The sequence below is a fragment of the Anastrepha obliqua genome, chromosome 1, assembly GCF_027943255.1.
Source record: "Anastrepha obliqua isolate idAnaObli1 chromosome 1, idAnaObli1_1.0, whole genome shotgun sequence".
NCBI classification, from domain to species: domain Eukaryota; kingdom Metazoa; phylum Arthropoda; class Insecta; order Diptera; family Tephritidae; genus Anastrepha; species Anastrepha obliqua.
In genome coordinates, this window is record NC_072892.1 from 165422950 (window position 1) to 165444506 (window position 21557).

General features: G+C 35.8%; 1 protein-coding gene across 3 annotated transcripts in view; it reads right to left on the reverse strand.

Moving 5' to 3' along the window:
• LOC129239928 (facilitated trehalose transporter Tret1-like) overlaps positions 1–3187 on the reverse strand; it is a 59026-nt gene extending 55839 nt beyond the window's left edge. The window contains exon 1 of one of the 3 annotated variants that reach the window (XM_054875518.1): positions 3131–3149. The gene's annotated coding sequence lies outside the window, so the exon portion shown is untranslated. Of the gene's footprint in view, positions 1–3063 lie in introns of all 3 variants that reach the window. The other 2 variants (XM_054875517.1, XM_054875515.1) reach the window with 2 other exon arrangements.
• Between the last annotated feature and the right edge of the window lie 18370 nt (positions 3188–21557).

Here is a 21557-nt window from a genome sequence, read left to right on the forward strand (position 1 = left end):
AGCTCCTTGGCACTACAAGATCTACTCAGATTCCTTCGGAGAACGAGTAGATTTAGAGAAAATTAAAAGGGAATCCAATTCACAAACAAGATGACGACTAGACGTCACGTAAATTTAAATTACATGACATATGCACTGTCTTCCAGGCTGAAGCTCTAGCCATTGACGATGCACTGAAGTGGGCTCAGAAAGAATTGAACACGGAAAGTTTGTCATATATAGTGACAGTCACTCTTGTTTCGAAGCTATACCCAAATCGGAGCAACCATAATCCCTTAACTGCATCAATTTATCAGCAGCTGCACCTTCTTCGCCAGGGACACAGAATTGACTTTTACTGGGTTAAATCACATATCGGTATTGAAGGAAACGAGCGCGCAGATGAGCAGGCAAAAGAAGCTGCAAATCGAGGGGTCGATCTAGTATACACTGCATTTGCTTTGAGTTAAGCTATACGGCAAATACGTCTTAAAATATTCGAGTCATGGCAAGAGGAGTATGCCGACGATACCACTGACGCTATTACGAAGGCTTTCTTCCCAATTCTTGAAGATACGCAACTATACCGACAACTCTTTGGGATATCATTCGAATTAACACAGCTCTTTACTGGCCATGGTTTCAATAAGGCATACTTAAAGCGATTCAAAATCATTGACGAAGACTGGTGTCCGTCTGACCAACTCACTGGGCAGAGTATGCATCATTTTTTGCACGACTGCCCACGCCTACCATAATGTGGCCCATTATTACCTGTGCAAAGAAAAATTTTTGGGAAGATAAAACCTTCTACAGCCATGCAGTGCTGTTGATGTAGTGGAGGAGAGAAAAGGGACCTAGGCTGGAGAATTTCTTCAAGTCATTCCCAAAGGTCACACTAAGGAATCTCAAGCGCCTGGCCGCCAGAGACGGACATTTTCAAAGAAAGTGTTCAACACTCTCTTTCTCTGTAGGATCCCCACAGCTTCTGCAATAGGGGTTGTACGGGATTCCAAGTTTCTCCACATGAGTACCGATCACCCAGTGACCAGTGAACACCGCAATGAGTTTGGAAAATGAATGGCGGAGGATTCCTATCACCATAAGCGTTCTGTTTACATCGCGTTGGAGCCATAGTGTTTTCGAAATAGCAGACGATGAGACAGACCTCCCTTCATCTGTCTTGTGTAGTTTCCCATTTTCACAAAAAATTGTGTAGTTTCCCTTTAACAACGGGAAAAGGGACACCGATGTCTGAGAGGGGAACATCTGAAACCAGTTCTGTCGACACCTTTCTGGCAAGCTCGTCGTCAATTTCATTTACCTCTATATTCCTGTTCCCAGGAACCCAGATAAGGGAAATGTTTCCTGCACGTTCGAGACGTTTGAGTTCCTCCTTACAGGAGCTTACCAGAAGAAAGCTGCAATACGGCGACGACAGTGCCTTGATCGCAGCTTGGCTATCGGAAAAAATATGAATGTCTCCCTCCCAACAGCGATCCCTAAGCATTCTGCATGCCTGCAGGATCGCGAAGACCCCTGCTTGAAAAATGTCCTTTCCGACAGTTTAAAGGAGAATAAAATGCTGGCTGATTTAGGGAAAACTCCCGCTTCCACTTCAGATTCCATTTTTGATCCGTCAGTGAAAACTGAGGTATCTATATCCGTACCGACTCTCCCCTCCTTCCAGTCTTGCCTGCTCGGAAAGATAGCCCTAGCACAACCATCAAATCCCAGTTTGCGGATGGAGAGATCAGTGCGAAGAACAGAGAAGAAAGGGGAGATCTCCTTCAAGATGCTACTATGTCATACAGGAAATTGTCTCCGGAGGCCAAGCTTCGTCAACCTAATATCACTCTGAGCAGCAATGGATTTCACTTGCAGATCCACTGGAAGTAAGTGCAGAATAACGTTGAGCGCAGCAGTGGGACATGCTCTACAAGCACCAGTGATGTCCACACATGCAGTTCTTTGCACTCTCTCTAGTTTAGTGGTGTTGTAGCCCTTATGAAGAGCTACGCACCAAACTAGGCTACCGTATGTCAAAATTGGCAGAGCCACTAAGTTGTTCATCTACAGTACGACTCGTGGCGTGAGAACCCATTTTTTGACGAGCATAGATTTACAGGCGTAGGAGGCTATACTGGTCTTCTTAACTCGATTTTCTATGTGCAGCTTCCAGTGGAGCTTGGGGTCAAGTATTACACCAAGATACCTGACTTCCGATGCGAGTGTCAGACTCTAGTTGTTTAGTCTTAGGTAGGTCACTATATTTTGCAGAAAAAAAGATATAAGTGGTTTTATTACCTCTGTGGTATTTTGTACCCAGTAGCGACGAACGCCGGGTTATAAAATATCACTAAGATTTTTTCACGTCACCAAATAAGTGTTGACATACTATTCTGCACATATACTTCCTTGAAGCAGACAGACAACAATGCACGTCTCAACATTTATTTTTCAATTTTCAATTATTTTGTTTACACCTGCGAAAGTTCTATATTTTTACTCGCATTGCATAACAATGAGTGCGGAAGTATGTGAATTTAATAATACTACATAAACAGCGTAGAAAACTTAATAAAAAAAACGAACAATTTAATATGTGAAAGCGAGGAAAAACAAGTGTTTCTATAGTTTTCTACAGTTTTTTTCCATTCTCCAAATTACTTACCCATTGTGCCTTCATACATTCCACTTTGGTCCACTTCACTACTCTCCACTTGGTATACAAGTCGGTACGCGTACTACGCGCCTAGCACAACAATTTCGCGAAATATTTTTATATGGAGCAGTATTTGTTATTACAACACAATACAATTAATTTATGACAAAAAGAATAGTTTGAACTAAATAAATATTTAAATTGCACTCATGTAACGTAATGAGGATCTGCAATTTTTCCATTTAGCGTAACAATTTAACAATTCACAAACAAAAACAAAAATACAAAAAAAAACAAAAAAAAAAAAAACCGAATATCATGAAAAAAATACAAAAATACGAAAAACTACAGAAGAAAAATTTGAAAAAAAAAAAAAAATAAAATAAAAATAAAAAATAAAACTCCAACGTTTCACCGACTTTTGTTCAACAACTGATATAAAGATGCACTCTCCGTGTGACCGTTTGACGTACTCTGGTTCGCTACCAAGTTTATTATCAGTATTTGTAGTGCTTTTCAAATGGTGATAGATATTGAGCTACACACACACAAACACTCTCACATTGACGAGGGAATCTTCACACACTTTTGAATTCAGTCTGCGTTGACACTTTTGTATATTCCCTAAATATAAAAAAAGTAGTAATGATAAAATTGCAGTAACAAAGCCGGCTGACCGAGCAAGTGTTTGAATTGTCGCGCTCAAGACTGAACTAAATAAAAAGTTTGAGCGTTTGCACAAATAAACTCAGCTGCTGCTTAAATTCCAATTACAGCTGTGTGTGTATGTATGTGGCTATGCGGTTGAGTTGATCTACGCTGGGTTGAGTTGAGTTTGAGCTGCGCTGCGTGCTTTGCGTTGTTGGCTGGGGTTACATCGCAAGCTGATTGTGCATGTGTGTGCGTTTGTATCATTCGCATTAACTTTACTAAATATCATTTGTATGTTAGTGTTGGTGTACTTATATCTACATATGTGTGCGATATTTGTGTTTTCTCATTTCAGTTCTGGTTTTCTCGCCCGTTTTATTTAAGCTGCTTTTTATAGTACTTTTTCTTTACTTGCTTGCTTGCTTTATATTTTGTACCTGCCAAAAAGCACTAAATGTTGTATGCTTAGGCGAAATACTTGAATACCTGCATACCTAAATAGCGAGTGAGCAAATAAACAGCAGCAAAAAATGAGAAAAAAAAATATTGCGCGCTCATGATTGAAAGCAATTACGAGCAATGAACCATACAATTTTTGAAAGTGCATTTCTGTGTGTGTGCGTTTGCATACACTTGCTTGTGTTTATCTTTATTTGTAACGGAAATTATTTGAATGCGCTTTCTATATGCAGTTTGCTTGTTTTGTTTGTTGCTGTCTGCCTTAGAAGAATGCATTGAATGCATTGCAGTGAGGTGACGTATGCGCCATGTCGCACCTACAGCTGGCCTGTGACAGTGAGCGAAATATTAGCGCGAATGACGTGTTTGATGTTTAGGCCCAGTTCGGCTTCATCGTGTTACATTTAAACACTCTTCCTGGGCTTAGTCATAAGCGATAATGATTTGTTCTTAATTAAAAGTAGGCTGACTTTGCTGTTAAAGTAAATATGTTGGCTATAATAAAAACATTTGCTGTAATGAATAAAGCCAAACAATATGCCAATTAAAACGATTAATATTTTTATGAATAAAGTGAAGCAATGTATCAATTATGGCGCTAAATATTTATATAAAAATGATTACTGATCATTAACATCAGCATCATCAATTCCTATTGTCCCGAACGGAACAAAGGGCCTATTTTTTTGGAATTCCAAATACCAACTAATGTTTTTCATTTCAGTGTAGAAGTTTCATATCAATTGTTGTTGTTGAAGTTGTTGTTACTGTTTCAGTTGCAGAACTGTACTATACTACATATACCCTATGATCAAGAACTACCGGGAATGTTTAAATAAAACAAAACAGAGTTAAATGGTATATGTCAAAGTAGCCTGCCTAAGCTTACCCTCTCGCTAGTTTTGACCATGCCTTCCTCGCGGACTGGATACATCGTTGTCGTTCTTGTTGTTGTTGTAGAAGCATATTTTCATTTCCAATACGCGTACAGAGAATGCTGCCGGTAAAGTACCGACCGACTGTCGTGGGAACAACTAGATACCTCGTCTTCAGCAATGGTTGCTCAGGTTACCAGGATACACCGCGGGGAGGTGGGATTAGGTATTAGGAGACTAATTACTCAGACTTCTGAAATCTTTGGATGTACCCCATAGATTAGCCTATTACTAAATAATTATGCCAATTGTTAATAGGATCTGCAATTAATAACACGTGGGCTTAAAAGTCCTGGTCCTTACAAAGAAAACAGGTTTTATATTGTTTAAAATTTGCTTTATTCATCAACGCAACTTCCATCAGGAACATTTCAGCGTCGCTGTAACATTTCAGTACTACTTTTGTAAAACGATTTATCTTTTGCCTCAAAATAAGTCTCAGTTTCAGCGATAACTTCTTTATTCGAGCGAAATTTCTTAACAGCGAGCATTTCTTTTTGGGTCTGTCAACAGCCAGTAGTCGCTCGGAGTCAAATTTGGCAAATACGGTGAATGTGGGAACTTCCCGAAATTCCTTCTGATCCATTGTAATAATAACAATAACCCACGAACCATTGGGAATATTAACAGCCGGTCTTTTTAAGATTAGTACCAACTGAAAAGTGGGTAATGCATTAAAACTATACAATAAAACTAGACCCAGGACTTTTCAGCCCATGTGTTACTTGAAACTCATTAGAACACTTGGCAAATTTTCGTAGCCCCAAAGTACTTGACTGTCATCGCAGCAAATGCGTTTTTGGGTAACCTCCATTAGGTTAGAAACACCATTAGGTGTAGAATTACCACTGTAGGGAGGAAACTTGAAAGAAGAATTGTGTACGATAGCGGCTATTCGTAAGCAAGCATTAGCAAACCCTTAAGGCTATTTCTGTAATTTTTGCCCTCGGCCTTGGTAGATACCTATGAAATGAGACTTTTTTTCAGTATCAAACGTTTATGGTATTAACAAAAAATAGTTACAAATTTAGTCTTCAAAATAGTAGACATCGCTAGCGACATATTTCTCCCATCTCTCAGGCAATTTGTGGATGCCGCGCCCCAAAAAATTGGCCGTCTTTGGCCGCAAACCAATCATCGAGCCATTTTTTGGCTTCTTCGTGAAAATTGTAGCGCTGATCGGAAATTGCGTGGCCCATCGATGCAAATAAATGATAAACGGAAAGCACCAAGTCTGGTAAGTAAGCCGCATGCACCAGCGGTTCCCAATCGCACGTCTCCACCAATTCCCGGGTCGCTCTTGTTCGATGTGGCGGTGCATTGCCATCAAGTCAGTTCATGCGGCACCCATCTTCCGACCTTTAAAATCATGCCCATGTCTTTTAAACGTTTGGAAATGGTTTTTTGTGTCACTCCCAACTGCTCTGCCATCATTTCTTGCGTTGACCATCATCTTCATCCGACAATGCTTGCAATTGAGGCGTCCTCAAATGGTCCTCGTTCTCCACGCTAAAATCACCATTTCGGAATTTTTCAAACCACCTGAACCACTGTGCTCTACTTAGAGCATGTCAACCATAAGCTTCTATAAGCATTTGATGAGCTTGAGGAGCGTTTTTCTTCAATTGATAACAGAAAATCAACGAGGTCCGCAAATCGTAATTTGAAGGCACGAAATTCGATATTTTTAAAAGCGACAAAAACGCATTGTTGTACGAGTATGAAACGTAACAAACAATGAACTGAATTTTATTGACAGATGACAGACGAAAAAAAACAAGACATTTGGGAAGGTTTAAAAATGCTAGGAATACGGGCGACGGACTAATAGCTGAAAGTCTGATTTCATAGGTATATGCCATAATAAAAACCCCTTTTTATAGGACAATATTCTCATGCCCACCACAAATTTATTTGTGTGTTGATTTATTTTATTTTTAGTTTGAATTTATTATATCTAATTTGTCTTGCCCTTGACACTTGCCACTTAGTACCATATGGGCATTAAATAATTATTACAAAAAAATAAAAACTAAAAAACAAAATATTTCTAAATTTTCAATGCAGTACAGATGTGATATAAAATGTCACCAAATCCAAAAAAAAAAATGGAGAAAAAGTTAAATCAGATGGAATTATATTAATCGAAGCTTCAGCACCATAGAATTCTGGGGAATAATCTTGGGAAAATAAATAACAGAAAGCAGATACGCCAGTTATACATAAACAATGCACCGCAAAATTAACAATCCAAAAAATTGGGATGTTTACAAAAACAGGCTTATTATCAAAATAAATGAAAGGTTATGTTAGGTTAGCCTGGTTGGCACTAAGCCACGCCTAGACCTTTTGGTCCCTAGCTATACCAGATGGAGACCGAGTTCTATGAATACTAAAAGTGGACATAATGTAGGATATCGCTTTTGGCGAATCTAAGCAGAGCTGGGAGATCCGGTTTTGAGACGTCCTCCAGACGATCAAACCATGAGGCTCCCAGGTATTTTAAACGCGTTTTTAATAATGCCGGACAGACGCACAGAAAGTGTTCCAGAGTTTCCTCAACATCCTCTCGGTATTTCTTGCATTTGTCCGTGTTAGCAATCCCTATCTAGCATGTGCAGCCAATAGAGGATGACCTGTTAGCATATCTAAATATGATAGTTCTGCAGTCCTTTCGTGGGAGCGTAAGTACGAATTCAGTCAGTTTTTTATCGTTAGTTCTACACATAACTTTTGCTGTTTTGCATGTGGTCAGACTAGTTCACCTGGCTTCCACTCGCCTTTTCATGTGGTCGTCCATTTCATTGTATATTGTATTTAGTGGTTTTGGTATGTCGTTCTCTTGTTCAAATGGTAGTCTAGCAGCAGTTTTTGGTATCTCATTTACTATTTCGTTCCCCATAATGCCATAATGCCTTTGTGACCAGGTACCTAATAGATATGCAGCCAACATTTTTGGATTTAAGGGGGGAGCCTAGCTTATAAGGTAAAAAAATCAATTTTTTTTTTTCGTTTTAAGCGATTCCTAATATATTTCAGAATATTCACACAAAGTTACGGAGCCTAATTCTCAATATTTCCGTAGATACAAAGCCAAAGGTAGGCGAGCGTTAGGTAGTTACGCTGTGACCGGACAGCTATAGTACAAACTTTATCTTCTTTTCTCGACTTTTCATTTTTATGATTTCTTTGAATTGGCGTACATGAATGAAAAACAACTAATGAACCTTTTGAAATGAATCATAGCTTGTTCCCTTCAGTATTAAACTCTCTTCTATTTGAACTAACAAAATAGATAAAAAAAAAAATTTCAAGATTTTTATACCAAGTTGAAGTGAATTTTTTTTTATAGAAAGGCATTTTTTTCTTTAAAACCTCCAAAAAGTTGAAATTTTGCAATTTCTCTCAGTTTTCTTAGTTCATCTAGAATAAAAAATCATGATAATTAGAAATCCATTTCAATTTTTTGCTTTAGATAATAATTACGCTCTACTAATTTCTATGTTAAACATTTTTTTCAACTTATTTTAACCAGTACAAAAATTTTTTATACTTTTTAAATGTTCATTAAAAGATAGAAAAAAGTTTGCAGTGCTAAATTAATTTTTTCCTTAAAAAAAGTGGCAAAGAGATGCAATTTTTAGACCTCATAAACCAGGCTCCCCCCTTAATACAATTAGAGCTTATTGCTTTTATCGCTGCCTGCTTGACTGTCCACGCATATATTAATTGTTGAGTTCTTTCTTGCTCTTGTGTAGGCCAGTTCCACGGCTTTTCCCACAGCAAAAACTTCCGCTTGGAAAATACTGCTGTGGTCTGGCAGCTTGATAGGCTGCCTTATCCCTAGTTTTGAGCAGTAAATGCCCGCTTCCGTTCCGTCTAAAGTTTTAGAGCCGTCTGCATAGATGCGAGAAGTTCTATGGCCAGGCTTCATGCCTTTGTGCCATCCCTCCTCTTTAATTGTAGTGCATAACCTTCTCTCCCACGGAGTCATGTACTCTGTGCAACCTGAACTCGACTTTCTTTTGGAAAAATATCTTGCCGATGACTCCATTAAGGAATAAATCGGCCAGGCTTTTCTTCTAAAAGTCAAATAAAAAGCCTTCCGCGCATAAACTCTCTCCTATTCTCTGAGGTGATTTTTGTTTTTTTTTACAAAAATACAATCGAATCTAGCCAGACTGGCTTCTTCCTCTTTGGACGTGAATTTAGCATACTCCTATTATAGCTAACGACTTGCGCTGCCTGAAATTTAATTTTCCATCGATTTATGGATATAACCTTTTTAAAAGGATCTGCGAACAGGACGAAAAAAGCCAGACCCGTTGGAAAATCACAACTTTTTTTGGTGAAGCACCCTAATTTACAACTTTTGCTCCAAAACTCAAATTTTTCTGCGGATAGAAACACCCAGCGTATATTTTTTGGCAAATATTTTTATTCACCACTGCTATAAAGATAACCAGTCTCAAGAAAATACCTGCAGCTTCATTAATTCTCATATCAACTTCTAGAGAATTCGAAAGTTTAAAGAGAAATTTATCCACCCTGGGAACTAACTGACAGCTTACTTATCGCCATTTAACTGAATTGAAAAAAAAGTGACAAACTACTGCATCGTTGTACGCTGAACACTTTTTGGAAACAGTGGGTTGGTGCGTGGCTACCATTCGGAAGTGCATAGATTGGAATCTACGAGCATGAAAGAGCTAAATAATAGAAAAAGTTTTGCTAATAGAGGTCGCCCTTCGGCAGGCAATGCCAAGCCTCCGAGTGTATTTCTGCCATAAAAAAGCTCTTTCTAAAAAATATCTACGATTCGAAGTCGGCTTAAAACTGTAGGTCCCTTGATTTGTGGAACAACAACAAGACGTACAGCACAAATAGGGGAAGTACCTCAGCCAAATACCCAGCAGAAGTGACTCGCCAATTTTTTATTTAATTTTAATCGCACAATGAGTGTTAATATCTAGCTAAATCTTCTCAGTTTGGGGCCACCACAAGCAAATCAAAGCATATTTGATATGCGCTGCAGTGTTCCCGTTTCTATTACAGATAATCAGTTAATGTTGCATTTGAATTCTAATCAAAAAACAATGCAGAGGTTCTTGAACAGTAGATGATTGATAGCTCCACTTCATCAACGCCCACGCTGCTCATTCAATTTGCTGACAAATAAAACAATCTTATCATACAGTTCAAAAATTTCCCCACGATGATGTTGATTACCTGTGTATTTGTATTGGAAACTTTGTCGATCAACTTACGCCGGCGTTGTACATATACATAAGTATGTACGCAGGTATTTGTCGCTTATTTGCAAAGTATGCACAGCTGTTGAGCGACAATGCTATGAGAGCGCAGATAATAAATAATAAAAATTCTACTTTCAGATAATTACCATGCACATGCACATATAATTTGCGATGAAATCTTAATTCATATTTCTTATCAGAATTTCAAGGAAATAGGCGCTTCAATCTTGCTGTTCATGTGGTTCTTCCTGTTGCATTTTGCCAGTTTGGGTCTGATATGAAATTTCGGATTTAAGGCAGAAGAGCCAACAATATGGTTATGCCGTTGTTCAAGGTGAAATTAATGTTAAATGAAATTAGTGATGTACCAAAGCATGATGGTTTGATTTTTTCTCAAATATTAAAAAAAAAAAACATTTACAAAATATTTAACCATAAGATCAATGGGACTGTTTCAGTGTTGTTTTACTACCATCTTTTTCCGAAAAAAAAAACACAGTCTTACTTTATTTTTTGATTCAAAATACGGGCTAGGGCTTATTTTCGGGTGAGGGAAAAAATCAAAGTATATTTATATATTTTTATTTAACCCTCCATTAGGCGCATGGACTACGTTCGTAGTCCAACTTATATATCTGTTGTAATATTTTATAAAAAAAAATTTTTTTTTGCTGATAAATGTTTATTTATATTATTTTAAACGCCTAAAATATATTTACACTTACTTTTACTTAGCTTTCGTTATAAAAAAATGAAAACAGTTAATTCATGTAATTCATGTCCATTTGAGCTGTTTAATGGTAAGTTTTTAATATGTTTACAAAATTAAAGTGTTTAATAAAAAAAATCAATCAAATTCATTCTTATAATAATAAACTAAACTTATATCTAATACAAATTGACCAGTAAAAACATATAAGGGTATACAAAAGAGTAAACATAGTTGAAACATAGAGCATATTTTATTCTGCCAAACAGGCGGGGCACACATCTCTCATATGTTCTTTGCATGCATATTTACTAAATTTTTGGCAAATTCTTCTGGTGGATTTATTACGACTCCCTGAGCAAATATAGCATCGTCGAATTCAATTTACCTCGGGTTGTGGAGACGGTAAGGGGTCTTCTAAACCAAGTAAGTGCCGGGTTCGGCGCCGCACATATTTGACACGTTTGGAATGGTTGACCATTCTTGAGTTTGAGGTGTTATTAGCTTCCAAGCAATCATAAATCAGATCTTAAAACTTTTTTTCATCTTTATTGTCACCTGATTTTCTCTCTGCGAAGGCTTCTTCTTTAGCCGAAGAGAGTTCCTGTTCAGAATCTGTTTGACGATCATCTTCCTCTGCTTCATCTATAGAACTTTCCTCTTAGCTAGAAAGATCATCTAACAATTTCGTCCAACAGCAGGATCTGTGCTATCTTCCATACGAATTTTTTTTGCATCAGACATTTCAATCTCTATATAAAACAAAAATACTACTTTCTGTACTAAAATATTTGTTGCAGTGAATAGTCTCTAATTATAAAAATACTAAGATTTGTAAAAAATTCTATTTTTGGAATAATATAACTTACCTTGGTGTTCCAATAGACAAGCTTTTAAATTGTGCACTCTGTAAAAAATGTTACGTAATTAGGCGCGTGGATTACAATTGTAGTCCACTCATATTTAACTTCAAATAAACGGCCTAATCGTGGGTATACCCTTTTAATTTTGCACTAAATTATGCAGTTCTGCATATTATAGACAGCTATTGAAACGGGAATTGACATCTTCAAGCTAAATTTAAATTGGCTACTGATTAAAGGTAGGTGGCTTACATATATAGTCCACGCGCCTAATGGAGGGTCACAGAAATTTAAATTTATTCAATTACAGTCATGTCATCATCTTCTGGAACATCGTCATAAATTAAATTCTGAATTATATTCTGATTTTCTTCCAAATCCATTTCCTGTTCAATGATTGGTCCGAATCTCTCATGCCTTGCGATATGGCTATCGTTAAATCAATACTCTTGTCTAAGTAGCCTCTTCGTAGTGCATTGGAAACACCATCATCAGTTATTTTGTCCCATGAATTTTTTACCCAATTCACAACCAGGCTTACAACAAGGTTTTACAAAATAATCTCGATGATTTCCCACCATTCTGTTTTCAATATATTCATTGATTTCCATCCGCAAATGATCCTTGAATGGCTTGTTTATTGCAATGTCAAGTGTCTGGAGGTAACCAGCAATTCCTGCCGGAATCATTACTTGATCGATCTTCCTCTGAGCAAGAAAGTTGTTCATGTCTTTAGCGCGCAAAACTTTCCTGAAAAACATTTATTTCTTTGGTAATCAAACTATAAGGAGTGGTGCACTTTAATAATTAACTTAACCCTTTCGACCCGACATTCGCACAGCAATCTTGGTATAAAATTGTTTAATAATTTAAAAATTATTAAAAATCTGAGATGCAATAAAAGGGTGGCACGGTGGGTGGTGGTAAATCGTTGTACCACTCGGAATGTTATGTGATACAAATTAGTACCAGCCAGCCAGTAAAACACGCTTTAGAAATAAGAAATAAAATACACAAAAATGTATATTTTATTTAGTTACTTATTTTTTTTTATTTATATTAGTTTTTAACTGTTATATAATACATACAATCCACCAATATTCTTAGTTATAACATCCATCAGAATAAAATTAGAAAGTCAAATGTTCCTGAATGCCAATCTTCATCACAATGGTTTTAAGTAATATATAGTAAAGTATACCTTAAACAAATGCATATATATGGATAGTTTTATATCTTTACCAAAAATTAAAAAAAAACATGTAGATATGTATGTACATATAAGACTATACCTAGGCATATCTCTTTTCACACGAATTTATTTGGGGATATCGGGACATTCGTCTGAGGAAAAGTCTCTGAGATTCAGTACGTTTTGCTCTCGCCGCTTACTAATTTATTTCTTATACATATAATAATGAAATAAAATGTGTAAGCACGAATAAACACTCACAAAGTTAACTCTAAAACGAATTTTTTTAAATTGTTATCACATAATTCTCTTTTTACACGATTTTTTTTTAGATGAATTTCTCGGGAACATATCTGTCGTGTAAGAAGAGAATTAGATATACGCAAGATTGACATTTTGGGCGCATATTTTTTAATGAAAATAATTTGCTCCTCAGTTCTGTTATACTCCCTGCACAATATTAATATACTCGTATTATACTTATGTACATATGTACATACTTACACATTAATGGATGCATACTCGTAAGTATAGGCATTGTTGTATGGAATATTGCTACTGCTTTAAATAACCACACAGCGGGCACGGAAAGTAATAAACCTGCTATTACTTATATACCTTTAATTAGTATAATTTTTAGCAATATTTAGTAAAAGTAAATACATATTAGAAATGCCAATATTAACAGAAAATTTTGATCCCGTGATATCGGGATATTTTTAGAGTAATGCCGAGACGAGACCCACTGCGTAACTTTTTTAATATGAGTGAAAATTCAGTAACTGAAAGCATTTAATGTACGATACATATGTGATAAATAAAATTATGCAAAATTTGTAAGAATTATTAATCTTTTGATAGGGTGATTAACTTTGTGTTGGTAAATTACAAGTTTTTTGGATATAAAAAGTGTTTATTGTAATGCAATTTTGTAACAAAAAGTTTTTTACTTACTATAATTTTTACTACTATTTTTTACTATAATTAGATATTTAAAATATTTCGCGATCCCGAAGTTAACATAAATTAATCCCGAACTTTTCGGGTTTACACTCCCAATTTTATGTTTAAAAATATTTCGTGATCCCGAAGTTAACATAAGTTAATCCCGAATTTTTCGAGACCCGAAAAAAACCATTACTTGTTCGCTCATATAATGCAGCTGTCCAGTTTGCAAGTGACAAATTTGATTCTCATACAACACCATTTACAAAAATTATTAATCTTTCGATAGGGTGATTAATTTTGCGCCATCTTTTGTAAGTAAATTAGAACGAGTTGTTTGGAAATGAAAACGTTTTTAATGTAAAGATTAGTAATATAACTTTCAATTCGATGCTTAAAAATGTTCGGGATCCCTCAATTTCGGGACCTGAAAAACCATTACTTGTCTCTTTGTATAATGCAGCTGTCTAGCTTGCAAGCGTCAAATATGATAAGCGTACACTGCCATTTGCAAAAATTCCAATAAGATGATTAATTTTGCGCCACCTTGTGTAAGTAAATTTCAAGTTTCTTTGAATTCAAAGAGATTTTATTATAACAAAACTTTGTAATAAACAAGCTTTTACTTCTTTCAATTCGATATTTAAAATTTTTCGGCATCCCGAAGGTATCTAACATAAGTTAATTCCGAAATTTTTGGGACCCGAAAAAAACGGAATCTTGATATTGGCATCCCTAATACATATTTACTAGACTATGCAATGCTGTTAACCAGATTTCAATAGAACGTGCGGTTCAAAATATATTCGTTTTGATGCAGTCAGAAAAAAATGTAAATATCCACGTTGTAGAAAACGTAGTAGTCAGAAGTAGATATTTGTATGTATTTATACATATATGTGCATACTTATTTGTAGAAAGCGTTCTTATAGAATACTATAATAGTAAATGCAAGTGAACATATGAACGTACCCACACATCGCGGATCGAGCGTTGCCGCCAGTAGAATAATGAAACGTTTCAATTCGGAAGTAATTTGCTAAACAATTTTACGCGAACGTACGTCAAGTAAGTGATATAAATTTATAAAATATATTTATGTAGGTCCATACATACTTATACATGTGTGAATATGCACGCATGAATGTGTTTATAAGTAATCACCTGCTTTGCTATTTATAATAAGATAAACATACCGACATTTGCATATGCATGCGCACCTACATACGAGTCTTGCACTCATATACATACTTATGTATGTATGTTTACGCGAAGTACACAAATATTAAATTGCAATAACTACTTTAGCCAATTAGGGCATACATTACATTACATTGGGGCGTGCCAATTTGATTTCGATATCGTTCATAGCAGTTTTATATTCTACCTAAACATCTATGATGAACCCAAAAGCATAGAAGTGCCCACCAGCTTCGATTGAGTCCTCCAGCGAGTTATTCAAAATTTGTGTTTACGGATGACCGAACTATGGCGCAGTTGCGGCCAACATTTGAAAGAGATTATCTTTAAAAAATAAATGTCCGGAATGGTTCTATACAAAAATAATAAAGATTGTACAAACAATTTGAATTTTCATTTTTTTATTTCAATTTAAAATCCGATACCACTAAATTGATCACCCTTAACTTGGGGATGTTTTGATTAGAAGATTTTATTTTTGATGTAGGTTTTTTATTTGAAATACCCCAGATGGTGCTAGAAAGCAAATTATATGTAATTTTTTAATATTTTTATGGTAAATTGCCAGAATGAAAGCAAAATAATTTTTTTGGAAATCAAATTAAAAGAACAAAAACAATTATAAACTACAATATTTTTATTTTTTAAAATTTCTCTCTTTGTACTTTTTCTCTTAATGTACTTTTTCTCTTAGAATTTTATGTAGAAATCAAAAACTTTTGAAAAGAATGATTCCATACTAATTGACCCGCCCTAGTGTATAAGCATCCAAATACGATTATGCGAATGCTAGTCAATACAAAGTGTCAAAGCATTGATAATGAAATTTTTGTTTGCAAAAAGGTTGCGTAGCATTTCCATGGATGTGTGAAAGTGTGCACAAATTAGTATTTAAATATGACAGGCTAACGACTTTGTATAGCACGCAAACCCTATAGGGAAATTCGGAAACTTAGACCAAGTATATTATTCTCAATTCCCAGTGATGACAAACAGTATTAATCAAAACTCATGCACCACCTCGATGAAGTTGTTTCATATTTCGATTCGTCACTTCTTTGCTTCCTATTCGCCACTTTTCTGATCTATGTTTAGGCTCTGCTCGCTTATGGAATTTGTATGGGAAAGTAACAGCAAAATTATAGAGCATGCTTCGTCGCTAGTGAGTGTAGTTATGCCTCAGAAAACTGATATAACTGCCAACTCTCTTTTTTTATATGAAGGCCCTCGCGTCATTTGAAATAGTGTTTTTGTGTAATATAAATCTATAAATTTTTTACAATCTTTGACTAACTCCAGAAGATGGCCAATATTTTAAGCTCCAATCTATTGACGTGTATACCACAGCTATGATAACTCTTTCTTCCGATGCCTCGTCTTCCTTCAATCTTTTCTAGTAAAGGGTTTCCCAATAACAGGTGTTAGGTGTTAAACAGGAGAGATGGTTAACAATTTTTTATGGCCGAAATCCGATGGTATAGATCTGGACAACGAAACCATTGATCTTTTACGGGAAAAGTTTCCGGACCGTGTTATCTCTCGAAGAGATGGTCACAATTGGCCACCAAGATCTTGTGATTTAATACCTTGTGACTTTTTTCTTTGGGGCCACGTGAAAGAGAGGGTCTACGCCAACAGCCCTGGGTCGATTCAAGACTTCAAAGATGGAATTCGTGAGGCTATCGAGGACATAGGGCAGCCACTTTGCAATTCGGTTATGGAAAATTTCATGAAAAGGATATTGTTCTGTAAGCGTGGCCGTGGTGGACATTTGCCTAATGAAATAAACATCCGATCATTTATATTAAAAAATAGCTTTTTTCTTTGAATATCAAAATAACACCTCTTATTGCATAACCCTATATATCTTCGAAATATCGAAAAAACAATAAATCGATTTTTTTAACTTTCCAGACCATCGGATCCCCTTAAAAGAGGCCGCAGCGGAAGATGAAGGTTTTCATCTTTCAATAGTTATAGATGCAATTGATGTTCCATTAGCCGACTATAGCGAAATATGTATAGCACTCACGATGTAGAGAGTACAGAAAGTGGCGCTTTCCAAAAAGTGCTACTTTGTTTTTGGCGAATTTGACCATCGACTTTCGTTAATACAGAAAATAAGCAAACCCTTGTTTGCAAATATATAAGTATACAAGTGTAGATGTATGTGTGTGCGACCTATTCAATATTCTTAGCTTTCAACTGACTTTCACTTATTGTTCCTGTTCCTTTTGTTTGTTACGGCATTTGGAAAGGCGCAATCTTGTATTCTATTCTTCTGTATAGCCAAGGAGAGACGGTTACTACAAAGCTTCATAATTAAGTTGTATATTATATCACTGATTTCTTAGCCAAGTTGATTTATGATTTATGATAGATATAAGTATTTCGTGCTCAAAGTCGTTAGTATAACAATTCTGCAAAAGCAAATGAATGGCCCAGGAATTGAGCTTTTTTGTGGCGTGTCCAGAGTGATCGATGTTATCAGAAAATCTACAATGATAGTCACGCACCAGCTCATTCGGCTATAGCAACGGAAAATCCAGAGTATGAATAGAAGCAATAAAATTCCTTGAGGCGAAGAACTAGAACGGGCATGAGGGTCTTCGAAAATTGTAAGTCAGCCAAGGCAGCCACATGCATGAAAACGTCTTCCATAGATAATGCGAATGTGTGTTAATTTTAATAAAACCACAATATAACTACAGAAAATATTTACTTTTTTCATCTCATTTTATTTTTGAAAATAAGTTTGTACTTAAATTACAGTTAGATACAATTAAAACTAAAAAAAATTAAAATAAGAGTCAAACAATGTCTCCTACTTCGATTTTTTCCAGATCTTGATGTATTGGTAATAATATTCAGATATTTTAAATAACTATATTTATACTTACAATAATTTTTAGTTTAAAAGCTAAAGTATACAAATACGTTTTCTTAAAAAGTATGCATCTCAATAAACGCATGTAGAATTCGTGATTTCACTAGAAGAAGAGAATAGGTAAAAACGTTGCGTAAAGTACACCAGATAATCGAGGGTCATAAACTAGAATAATTTAAATAGTCGAGCACTTTTTAACATCGGCTGATTGGAATCTGCTAATTATGCCACTATAATGTTACTGACTTCGTAAAAAGCATTGTAAATGTTTGATGGTTTTAGTACCGATGCGGATAGAAATATTTCCCCAAAACATTAATTAACTTTTTCCAACCATAGAAACGATCGATCATTTAGGCGGCAGTGATTTTTTACACAAATCCATGTAATTACTTAATACCTAGTATTTAAATGTTAGATAATCGCTTTAATTTTGCTGCTTCTTTTCGCTTTCAACAAATTCAACATATTTTTCAAAAGCTAAAAAAGCAAAATCACGTAACCGTCGGTCATTGATCGCATCTATGCTTGAAAGTGATGACTCGTGGACAGCAGTGATTTTTTCAAACAGAAAACAAAAAAAAAAAAGTTGAAGTTGCGGTGACAGCTGGTGATGGCTGAGAAATAGGCTAGGCTTCCCTGCATTGGAAAGATCAAGTGGGCATATAGAATTCTTCGTTCAGGTATTTCTTTCCTCTTAAATTTGTTGTTAAGGCCCTTATTGCAGTTCTTTAAATGAATGAGTCGTATGGCTTTATGCCACCTACGAATTTCAGATGACTTTTATGAGAAGCTTTTTCACGGCACAAATACACTCAGCGGCTTGTCATTGCTTGTGGAGAGGTAATTGCTTATAGAAAACAGTTTCTATCGTTTGATGATTCATGAGTATTCGTAAAGTGATCATTTAAATTTGGAACGAATGCACCCATCCTAAGCGGCCGCTGTACGCTTATACTAAACTATATTTAACTTGGATATTTAGTTAAAAAGTACCAGGTGGTGCAAAATTGCAACACTGATCTTAACTCAAATGTTTGCGCAATACTTTCTCAATCGGTTTTCAAAAATGGAAGAGACTTTGATAGCGCTAAAATCCTAAAAAGTGCGATTAATGTCGAAAAGCCATAAAAATGGTTCAAAATATTATAAAAAAGTTGATCGAATCGACGCCTCGACGACTTTAACAAGATAGATAGATAGGTAGGTAGAAGTGGCAATTAGTCTCGAGACCATTATGATGCCATAGTAGCAGTTTACCTGCTACTCCTCGTTAAACTATTTTTTTTTAAGCGCACACACATTGATCTGGCTGACACTTATATCCCTAAAGTCCTCAGTATCATTTAGAAGCGATGAGCCAAAGTATTTAAACCAGTGGCATGCCACGCGGAGCAGTAACAGAGAAGGTGTCTAACGGACTCTTCCTCCTCATCATTCTTGCAGCTTCTGTAATAATTGAAATGGGATACATTCAATCTTTGAGTATGTCGATATATGAGGCAGTGGCCTGTAATTAAAGCAACTACCACAGAAATGTGTTTCCTTGACCGATTAAGTAGCGTCTTTGAGTGCCTGACGTCCTATTTTGGCAAAGTTCATTTTCTAGCATTACACTAGCATGCTACTTGTACCACGTAGTTTGTAAGTTGAGAGGAGTATATCTAAAGTCTGTATACCAAGGGGGAGGCGAGTGGTAGTGCCCTCTGGCGCTAGTTTGTCTGCCTTAAAATTTTCTGGTATATCACTAGGCCCTCGTATTCCCCTAATTTGGAGTTAGTGACCTCTACACTAAGAGATTTAATAGCCGTTTGGCTATCGTAGTAAATATAGATTTCTCTGAAGGTAACCACATTTTTACCTAATCAGGCGGCTACCTCATTAATTGCTAGACTTTCTGCCTGAAATACACTACAATGATTGGGATGACGAGCCGAAACAAGCTATGATTAAAGCTCCAAATTTGAACCTAACACCAAGAATTATATTTGTTTATTTTAAATAAAGGGTTTTTCAATTGGCGCGGGTCGATTTTACGCCCTGTGGCAGCCATTTTGTTTTGGTGACATCTGTCAAATCTTTTGTTTATTATTCAGTTGTTTATGCCAAATCATCATGGCAAGTTACACGATTGAACAGCACGTTCAAATGGTAAAACTTTATTATCAAAATGAGTGTTCATTAATGCAAACGTTGCGCGCATTGCGTCCATTTTTCGGTAGACGTGGTGGCCCTTCCAATTTCGTATGGCCCATATTGAACCATATGGACCTAGACGACATGTGATTCCAGCAGGATGGCGCTACGTGCCACACAGCAAACGCCACGATTGACATTCTGCATGAACGATTTGAGGGTAAGGTTATCTCTCGCAGGAGTGCTGTGAATTGGCCACCAAGGTCATGCAATTTGACCCCGCTAGACTTTTTCCTGTGGGGTTTCTTGAAGTCTCAGGTCTATCCAAATAAACCACAATCGACCGATGCTCTAAAGGTGAACATAACACAGGCCATCGCACAAATTCAGCCGGATCTATGCGGAAGAGTCATTGAAAATTGGACCACTCGGATCCGTTCCACCGTAAGAAGCCGAGGAGGGCATTTGAATGATGTCATATTCCACACTTAATGGCATATATGCGCCTTTCAAATAAAAAAATAATTTTGTCAATAACTCACACACAGCTTTTTTATTCCATTTCAACATCTACCCGCCCTTTATGTTAAAACTTTGTTCGTTCTGTAGGTTTTCCTTTTAATTTAAGTTTCACGAAATGTCTGCTTTTTTTTGGATATTTCTAAAAGATTTATCATTAAAAGTTTAAATATCAAAAACCTAAATTGTTAGCCCTTAACTGATAATAAAAAAATTTAAAATTTAGTTCTTCTTATAATTTTGTCGTGTGGTGTATTAGTTTTTTATTCCGAATGCACTTACTTTGAAGACGATAGATTTTATTTGAATGAATAATAAATATTTTGTGCTTCACTGCCAAGTTCCCCATACTTTTTTGACAAACATATTTACATATCTGGTGTACGTCAGGATAGTATATTAGGATTTTTGTTATTTGTTTTGTTTATGATATCTGTTCATTTTTCCAGCTTTTCCTGTGCTAAGTTTTTGCTAAGAAATTCTAGTGATTCAGCCATCCTACAGTCAGAGCTGAATAATTTATTTTCCTGGTGCCTTATGAATGGTCTCTTTCTTAATATTGAAAAATGTCATAATTAAATTTTTGTTTGTAAGAGAAGTGAAATAACAATCTTAAAAATTTTAAATAACATTTTTAATTTTTTTTTATTGTAAACAAAAATACTGAAAATACCCTAAATTTTTGAGCTCTAGACCACCGGGACCCCTTAATATCTTAAATGTCTGTTCTGAATTTTGTTAGACATAAATGAAGAAATAAATAAATAAATATATTTAATCAGTGCAATAAATTTCGTCTGTACTTCCAGCTTTGTTAAATGTTATTCAGTTAGCGTGGGTAAAAAGATTATTTGCGTCAGTGGTTTTAGTGGGGTGTCTGTAATTTCCTTGCTGCACGTGTCCTTGTAAAATATATGCAAGTACAAAATCCATTTTACTTTTGGCATTTTACGTTTTCAGGGCTCGAACTCGCCGTGGAATACATAATCTATGCACGTGCGTGAATGTGTTTCAAATGGTGACTTCCAGATATCAAATTCCCATTTCATTATTGCAAATTTTTTTATTGTGTAACTCGAAGGAATGACTTTTTTAAATGCCTGACTGCTAGCGCTGTGTGTAAGCAAATCGCAATTATAATATTACATAAATCAAACGCGTA